Source organism: Pollicipes pollicipes, unplaced genomic scaffold (assembly GCF_011947565.3).
Source record: "Pollicipes pollicipes isolate AB1234 unplaced genomic scaffold, Ppol_2.1 Scaffold_4295;HRSCAF=5057_pilon_pilon_pilon, whole genome shotgun sequence".
Lineage (NCBI taxonomy): Eukaryota > Metazoa > Arthropoda > Thecostraca > Pollicipedomorpha > Pollicipedidae > Pollicipes > Pollicipes pollicipes.
In genome coordinates this window covers 11,587,678-11,596,293 of record NW_023596461.1, presented here as the reverse complement: position 1 = coordinate 11,596,293, position 8,616 = coordinate 11,587,678, and positions in this window count along the sequence as shown.

The following is an 8,616-nucleotide window of genomic DNA, read 5'->3' as shown; positions in this document are numbered from 1 at the left end:
AGCCCCGGTGGGCGTCCTCCTGGATCGTGGCCACGGTAATCCGGCCGAGCGGCGGCTGAAGTGGCACGAGCGCCCCGCGACCGCCGCGCCAGACTTTCCGCGACGCTCGCCGCCGCCGCTCACTCCGTGCCAAGGCCGAGCCGGCCAGGTCGGCCTCAGACAGACGGACGGACGGACCGGAGCCGGTCAGGTCGGCCTCAGACGGACGGACGGACCGGAGCCGGCCAGGTCGGCCTCAGACGGACGGACGGACGGACCGGAGCCGGTCAGGTCGGCTGTAGACAGGCGGACAGACGGGAGCCGGCCAGGTCGGCCTCAGACGGACGGATAGACCGGAGCCGGTCAGGTCGGCCACAGACAGATGGACAGACCGGAGCCGGTCACGTCGCCTGCTTACGGACGGACGGACGGACCGGAGCCGGTCAGGTCGGCCACAGGCAGATGCACAGACCGGAGCCGGTCAGGTCGGCCTCAGACGGACGGACGGACCGGAGCCCGTCAGGTCGGCCACAGACAGATGGACAGACGGGAGCCGGTCAGGTCGGCTATAGACAGACGGACAGACGGGAGCCGGCCAGGTCGGCCTCAGACGGACGGATAGACCGAAGCCGGTCAGGTCGGCCTCAGACGGACGGACGGACCGGAGCCCGTCAGGTCGGCCACAGACAGATGGACAGACCGGAGCCGGTCAGGTCGGCCACGGACAGATGGACAGACCGGAGCCGGTCAGGTTGGCCACAGACAGATGGACAGGCCGGAGCCGGTCACGTGGCCTGCTTACGGACGGACAGACGGCAGCCGGTCAGGTCGCCCGCTAACGGACGGACGGACCGGAGCCCGTCAGGTCGGCTATACACAGATGGACAGACCGGAGCCGGTCAGGCGTCCGCTGAAGGACTGACAGACCGGAGCCGGTCATGTCGGCCACAGACGGACGGACGGACCGGAGCCGGTCAGGTCGGCCACAGACGGACGGACAGACGGGAGCCGGTCATGTCGGCCACAGACGGACGGACAGACCGGAGCCGGTCAGGTCGGCCACAGACGGACGAACAGACCGGAGCCGGTCATGTCGGCCACAGACGGACGGACAGACGGGAGCCGGTCATGTCGGCCACAGACGGACGGACAGACCGGAGCCGGTCATGTCGGCCACAGACGGACGGACAGACCGGAGCCGGTCAGGTCGGCCTCTGACGGACGGACGGACAGACCGGAGCCGGTCAGGTCGGCTACAGACACGCGGACAAGCCGAAGCCGGTCAGGTCATCAGTCATGCTCCATTTGACACCAGTCACGTCCTCGATTGTTCGCAACCCGCACTCCGTCAGCTCCCAGACATCAATGCGGGACCATGTGACCAGACCAGGCCGGACCACACCAGACCAGACCGGACCACACCAGACCAGACCGGACCGCACCAGACCAGACCGGGAGGGAGGGAGAGGGGGCTGCCGGCGCGGACTTCAGTCCCGCCGCCCGCCGCCGCGGCACGCAGCCTCCACGCCACTGAGTCAACATTTGCACGGCAAACGTGCCGTTGGCTGCGACCAGGATGCGGGGTCGGCGTCCGCAGCCCGAACAATGCAGCGCGGCGTCTCTCACCTCGCCGCCGCCGGCTCACCTCGCTCTCTCGTGCGCGCGCCGGCCACCGGCGCCGCGCCGCCGAGGATCCGGGAGGGCGGCGCGGCGCGCAGCCGGGGCCGCTGCGAGCCGCGCCATGCATAATGCAGCGGCCGGCACGTGATGGCGGCCGCGTCACCGGTCGCCACCGTCGGGTCACGTGCCGGCCTGTGGACACACAGAGCGCCTGGCGACGGCCGACCGACGCCGGCGACGCCGCTTTTTGTGACTGCCTGAGAGGTCTGGCGGTGTTGACCTAGTAGTGCTCGGCAGGTGTGACGCTGTATAACGGCGATACAGGCGTAGACAGAGATATCCTCTCGTCCGAATTTCAGCGTTCCGCCGACGACGATAGCTGATATCTTTGCGAGGTTGTACTCTGTGATAGCCAGTCCAAGCGATGATTTGCGTCGTTATTGCGAGCCCCGGCTCCCCTACGGCGCATGTACTGCATGTGGCTGAGCGTGCAGTCGGGCGTGATGCGCACGGTGCAGTGCTCCAGGTCGCAGACCGGGGTCAGACCCCTCCGCCGGGGCCGGAGCCGACGGCAACAGCTGGCCACATGCCGTGCGCCAGTCTGCGGGTGTCTGTTCCAGGGCCGCCGCGGCCGCCGGCGGCTCTGGTGCGCCGCTCCGGCGCGAGGGCCCGCCGCCCAGACGGCCCGCACTAAAAACGGCCGCGGCCACACGCCACGGCCCGGGGACGCTGACGCCGCTCCGGCTTTATGGTCGCGCCGGGCTGTTCGGCAGCGCGTGCCGAGCGGAGTGGTGAGTTGGAGTGAGGCGCCGGCGCCGGCGGCCGGCGATGGCTGGCCGGCGGCGGCCCGCGGTGACCGCCGAACCGAGCCTCGATCTTGGCCGCTGCGATTTGACGAGCATGGCGATGAGTTTCGGGCGAGGCTGCCAGCGCCACGTCACTTCATGAGTCTTGGAGACGCCAGGGGCCTGCTGACGTCATTGCAGGTGACGGAGTTCAAAGAAGCGGCAGACGGGGTGGCAGATAGCTGCGTCTCCTATCGCAGCGTGCAGTCATGTCGCAGCATGCGATTTCAAGTGGTGGTGCAATGCGAGCAATTCCATTCCATTCCATTGCAAGCAATTCCATTCCATTCGCAGCATGCAATTCCTGGCGCGCGCGGGCGTGAGCTGATCACAAGCGTGCTCTGCCAAGTCGCAGGCTTGCGGTCCAACTAGTCGTCTCACAGGGAGGCCCGCCACTGCGACTGACGTCGGGGCCCGGCCGGCGGCGGCCCCGGTGTTGAACCATCGCGGCGCCCAGCCGGCCTTTCGACGGCCGACGGCCCCACCTGTGCCCGCTGACGTGTGCCGGTCGGCGCGCGCGGACGCCGTCGCTGCCCCCTGCCCCGCGGCGCCGTATGGGCTCCGTCCGATCTGCGTCGCTTACGGCCGGTCCACGGGCGGAGGGCCGGTCGGATAGCGCGCCGCTGATAACCCGAGTGGCTCTATGTGCTCGGCCTCTGCGCAGCGAGGCCACCTGCCGGCCCGCTGCGCTCGTCAACTCCGACGCTGTTGTCCGCTCTCCCGCTGGCCGGTGCGCTGCTCGGCGGCCTGTCGTAATCTGGCGTACGAAGCCCCGCGGCGGTCAGACCGATGCGCGTCAGTGTGGCGGCTAGCCTGCCAGTCCGTTTCCGGTCGTGGTGTGGACGGCACGTACCGACCGGTCCATACCGGCTTACGGAAGCAGGCCGGCGGAGAAGGTCGGTAGGTCGGGCTGTTCGCGGGCGTCTCCAGCGGCGGCCGGCCGCGCCTCGCGCGCGCCGGCCGGCGGCTCTCGCGGCGCCGCACCGGCCGCCGCGCCCCTTATCTGAGCAGATCGCAGCCTCAACGGGAGCCACGGAATGTGTGACTCGCGACGGCTGACGATAGCGGGGTGTGGCACGGCCGTCCGACGGCGGGCCTTGGCGCGTCGACTTCGGGGGAGGCTGGGGAGCGTCGTCAGAGCCCGTGCCGGTCAGGCCGGCTCGGCCGGCACCTGGCGCCGGATCTGGCGTCAGGCCGCCAGCCGCGCCCGGACCCCGAGCGGGAGGCGCGGCGTCCCGCGCCACCCCCGGCGGCCATGCTGGCGGCGCGATCCGCGCCCGCCGGCAATCGGAGCCGACCCCGGCTTACGTAACGCGGGTCGTCGGGTTCGCCGAACGCCATGCGCTTCCGTTGCCGGTGGCCGACTGCCGATAGCTGCGCTGTCGCCGCCGAGCGTGCAGGCGGCCCGCGGGACTGCGGCACGGGCGGACGCTCTGTCGGACGTGCCCGACCCGTCAAACCACCCCGGTCGGGCATCAGCTAACGGGGTTGGGCTCCACTGCAAAAATCACACGGCTCGATAACCCGGGACGTAGCCCGATGTGAACTGCTGTTATGCTCACCAACACGGCCGCAGCCGACTGTTGACCCTTCACGCCTCAAATACAGTCACGCAAACATTAGCGATGTACAGCCACACATATTTCTGAAGGTACGGTGCCTGATTTTTCTCAACGCTGCTGCGAGAGGATATCCAGCTGGCGCATCGAGACATAGACGTAAAGGCTGAAGCCGAGCTGTGTAAGCCCAAGTAAACACGGCTATCGCGGCGATCCACCGCCTCGTCACCCCACCCGACTGCCGCGCGCGGGCCCCCCTGCGGCACGCGACCGGGATCGGCGCGGCCGCGCGGCGCGCGTCCGCCCCGGCGGCGCGGGCGCGCGGCGCCCGGCCGGGCCGGCGGCAGGTGCGGCCACCGGGCGTGACGGGTCACCGGCGGCGCGGCGCCGCGCGAGCGGCCGGCCGCGCGGCCTTGGCGGCAGCGGCCGCCGCGCCGCGGGCCCGTCACGCTGACTGCCAGCTCCGGCTCGGCCGGCCGTGTTTGCACTGTGCAGCGGGATGACGGTGTGCCGCGCCGACTACTCACGACGTGCAAAGCGGCGGGCCCGGCGCTGGAGTGCGGCGCGGTGCCGGCCGGCCGGCCGGACCGGTGCGTCTGATGGAAGCGGCCGGCGCCGAACGCCCACTCGGGGCATGATGTCAGCTCGTCGTGATGGCATCGCTCGTGCATGGCCAGGTGCAATCCTGGCGTGCTTGGTGAGATCACCCTTGTCGAGCCCATCTCGGCGTGTCTTCCGCAACCCGCGCCGGATTGGGATCTGGTGTTTTGCAGCCTGCAAGGACTAGGCTATTGTATCCCGTGGCTCAAACGGGTCTGGGACGCCGTGTGCTGCAGGCCGCACGAAGCTGGGATGTGGCGTCACGCAGCGCGCTGGCGGCAGGGCTGGCGCGACCGCAGACCGGTGGCGACTGTGATTGATTTGATGCCCAAGCTGGACGGGGTTTTTGCGCGTGGCCGCCCACACGAGGCGTGTGATCGAAGCGGATCCGCGGCCAGACCGCGCCGGGCTTGGTCTGGCCGAGCCGGGGGCGGGCTGGGCCGAGATCCGGCCAAGGCGAACGCGAGACGCCCGGCCGCGTGTCTGGTGGGCCGCGGCAGACAGCGGATCGGCGCCGCCGGTGCTGGGACGTCCCTGCAGGGTCCGATGACCGTCGATGACCGTCACGTGCCTGCCACGTGTTGTCACACACCTGTCACGGACTGTCACGCACCTGTCACGGGCTGTGACACACCCACAGGGGCGTACGCGCGTAGTTGTCCCCAGGAGGTACGTGTCCCCCTTACCAAGTCTATCACGTGACACGCATTGACATGCGCCTGGCCACGCGCTGACAGCTGAACATCTCAGGAAGACACGCACAAATAGGAACGAGAACGCGCGATGTGTCTTGCGGCATGCAATAATTTGGTCGTTGGCTGTCGTTGTCTGTCGTTGACGTGCTGGCCGGCCGAGGAAGCTCAACTCGGTTCTCAGTGAAATGTTTTAGGACCTCCCCGTTTTGAAATCCTGATCGTGCCCTTGCATACCTGTCACGGACCGTCACAAAGTCTGGCAACAACCGGAACCGCATTCATTGACTGAGGTAAAACTTTCCAGCTTTGCGAGGAGGAGTGGCACATTGATTCTGTGACGTCATGTTTCTACATAACGTCCATGGTCGTACGCTGGAAGCATGCGGGACCCATGGAAAGAAGCACGGGGCTTATGAGCATAGGAAGGGGTGAGGCTGTGCCCCGCTGAATTGCGATATGTTAAAAAAAAGCCCACCCATGCTGGCCAGAAGCAGATCAGTCTGCCACAAACGTAACAACTGGCCGGCCGTCAGCGGCGGCCTCTGATTGGGTCGTGGCCGGGCCGTGGTTTTGTGACCAGCACGCACCAGTGCCGCTCGTGCCGCCGCGTGCATCAGATACGCGGGCGGCGTGGCCGGCCCGGCTCCCGGCGCGGCACCTGCACCGCGCACCGGTGCCCGGTGCGGCATCTGCAGCCCAGGCCCCGCCCGGGGCCGGCCGCGGCGCTGGTGTGGCGGCCCCGCCCGGTGATCAGCGGCGGTTGTGGGCACGACACCGGGCGTGCCGCCGGCCGGGCGCGCTGAGCCGTGGTCGGCAGATGGCCGGCCGGGCCTGGTCTGGGCCGCGCCTCAGGGGCCAGACATGGGGTGTCGTTGCATGACCCAGCGCGCGGCACCGCCCTGCTTCGGGACTTACCTCGCCCGACCGCCGTGTGCCACGTGGTCGCCACCCGTCCTGACGTTGGTCTGGCTTGGTTTTGTGTGCATTTGAACCCTCTCAGCCAGTAGTAACCATTTCAAGGCTATGAACTGAAGGAGTGTGGAAAGTGGCGGAGCCAGACTGTATTGCACCTGGCAGTCTAGCGCCACCTCGCACATGGGTTCGGCGTATGTGCCAGCACCCGGGCGGGCTCCCGCGAGGGGACAGGGAGGGGTACACTTACGCATGCTCTTGGCTAACGTATACGGTTTGCCCCGGGCGAACGGGGCGTCGCGGGGATGCAGCAGTCGTGCGCCAGGCGCTCTCTGATCTCTTACGAGACTATTCGATTGTGATTAACAACGGCTATATTTTCGATTTTCTTGAAGACGTGCAGTGCCGCGCCATATATCTGACGTGACATTGTCTCCTTCCTGTTCTCATTCGTCACTTGAATAAGAAGTACGTTATGGGCGCCTTTGACCAGGGCAGTCGGCGCGCCCAAAAGTCCAAATCATCATCTTCATCGTCATCACGGGGATGCACGATGAAGCGTAGGTGAGGAAAGCTAGGCGGGCTCTGACGCAAGAGACGGCGGCGGGATGGATGCCTTGCCCCTCGCATGTACCCCCGAGTTCAGCAGCGCCCGCTGTCTGCGGTGGTTTGACCAGCCTTGCCTGAGCTCGCGCTGACCCGTGCTGGCTGCGTGCGGGCGCCGTATTTTTAGTGGCGTCGGCCACAATTGAACCCGGCTGTGTCGGCCGCCGCTGCCGCTGGAGGTCGGCCAACAATCGACTGAGCGGCGGCGCTTTTTGTCGGCTACCTCAGCCGTCGCGCGCGCCCGCGCGTGCCGCCCCTGTTTTTGCTGGCGCCGGCCGTACGCAGCGCGGTGCCGTCCGTTTTTGCGGACGGGCGCGTGGCGAGTGGGGGCGGTGTCGAACACGCGCCAGCGCCGCCCGGCCGCGCCCAGACGCGCCTCGCCGCCGGACGGCTGGCGTCGGGAGCTGCCGGCCGCCACAGCTGGCGGCGCTGAGGCGCACCGGCGCCGTCAGGCCCTCGTTGCCGCAGCTGCCGCGGCGCGTCCGGACTGCAGGCGGCCGGCCGCGGCGCGCCGGACCGCCCGCCCGGACGACTTCCACTGGCGGCGCGGCCGGCTGCACGGGAAACACCCCGCCACCTCTGACGTGATGTGTTGACGCGACGGCGCGGGTGGCCGCCGTGTCCGACTGCGGAGTTCGCGCCGCCGCCGGTCGCAGTCCGTGCCGGTCTGGGCCCGTCTGAGGCCTGCCTGCCGGCGCCCACAGGGCTGCTGCGGTGTCGCCGGCCGCGAGCTGGCCGAGTCTGGGGCCAGCCTGCCGGCGCCCTCCGACACAGGGCTGTGGCGGTGTCACCGGCCGCGAGCTGGCTGGGCCCGTCATGCGGCTATCGTCGGCATGACTGGCAGCGCCGCGCCGCCGGCTGGAGTGGGGAGGGGATCGCCTTGGATTGGAGGAAAATCGCCGCGATTTAACTTGGTCTGGATGATACGCTGGAGTAGATGCTGAGCTGTTTCGCTGAGTTAAACATGTTGTGGCCGTCCGGGGTGCTGTTTTTATTGTCGCCTCGGAAACTGGTCTGGTAACCTCTGCAAACCAGGCATAGGTCATCATTGCGAAATGGCCAGTGCGCGGTCTGATCAGCGTGACGTAATCTTTTTTATGAGCTGCTGTTTGCGCGTGAACATCGCAGGATTTTAGTCTAGAAAACTGTAATGTAATGCCGCTGTGAGCTTCGTTAGCCCTCATTCCGTGTTTTCAGTCAACTCAAAGTACCTCATATGTTTGCTTCATGGTTATGCCGTATATTCCTGAGACACTGACCTGGGTGGTTGTAGTGACTGTGCAGTCCTTCGGTTCTCAAGAAAGCTGGGCGCTACCTTTGCGCAAGACCCGTACTGTTGGGCTGTTGGTGCCAGCGGATCTGAATAGCCCGCGCAGCCCGGGCGGCGCCTGGATACGACCCCCGGTTTGCAGAGACCGCCGCGGGCCGCTATCGGCTCTTATGATGCATGACCTAACGGGCGTCGCTCGTGGCAGTGGGCGGGATGCCGCTGTCGGCGCTACGTGACGAGAGGCCCGCGTGTCAGCCCCGTGCGATGTGTGACCCCCGTGTCAGCCCCGTGTGATGCGAAGCTCGCTTGTCGGCTCCGTGTGATGTGAAGCCCGCTTGTCGGCTCCGGTGGTGTGAAGCCCGCGTGTCGGCTCCGTGTGATGCGAAGCTCGCTTGTCAGCTCCGTGTGATGTGAAGCCCGCGTGTCGGCTCCGTGTGATGTGAAGCCCGCGTGTCGGTTCCGTATGATGTGAAGCCCGCGTGTCGGCTCCGTCTGATGTGAAGCCCGCGTGTCGGCTCCGCGTGACGTGT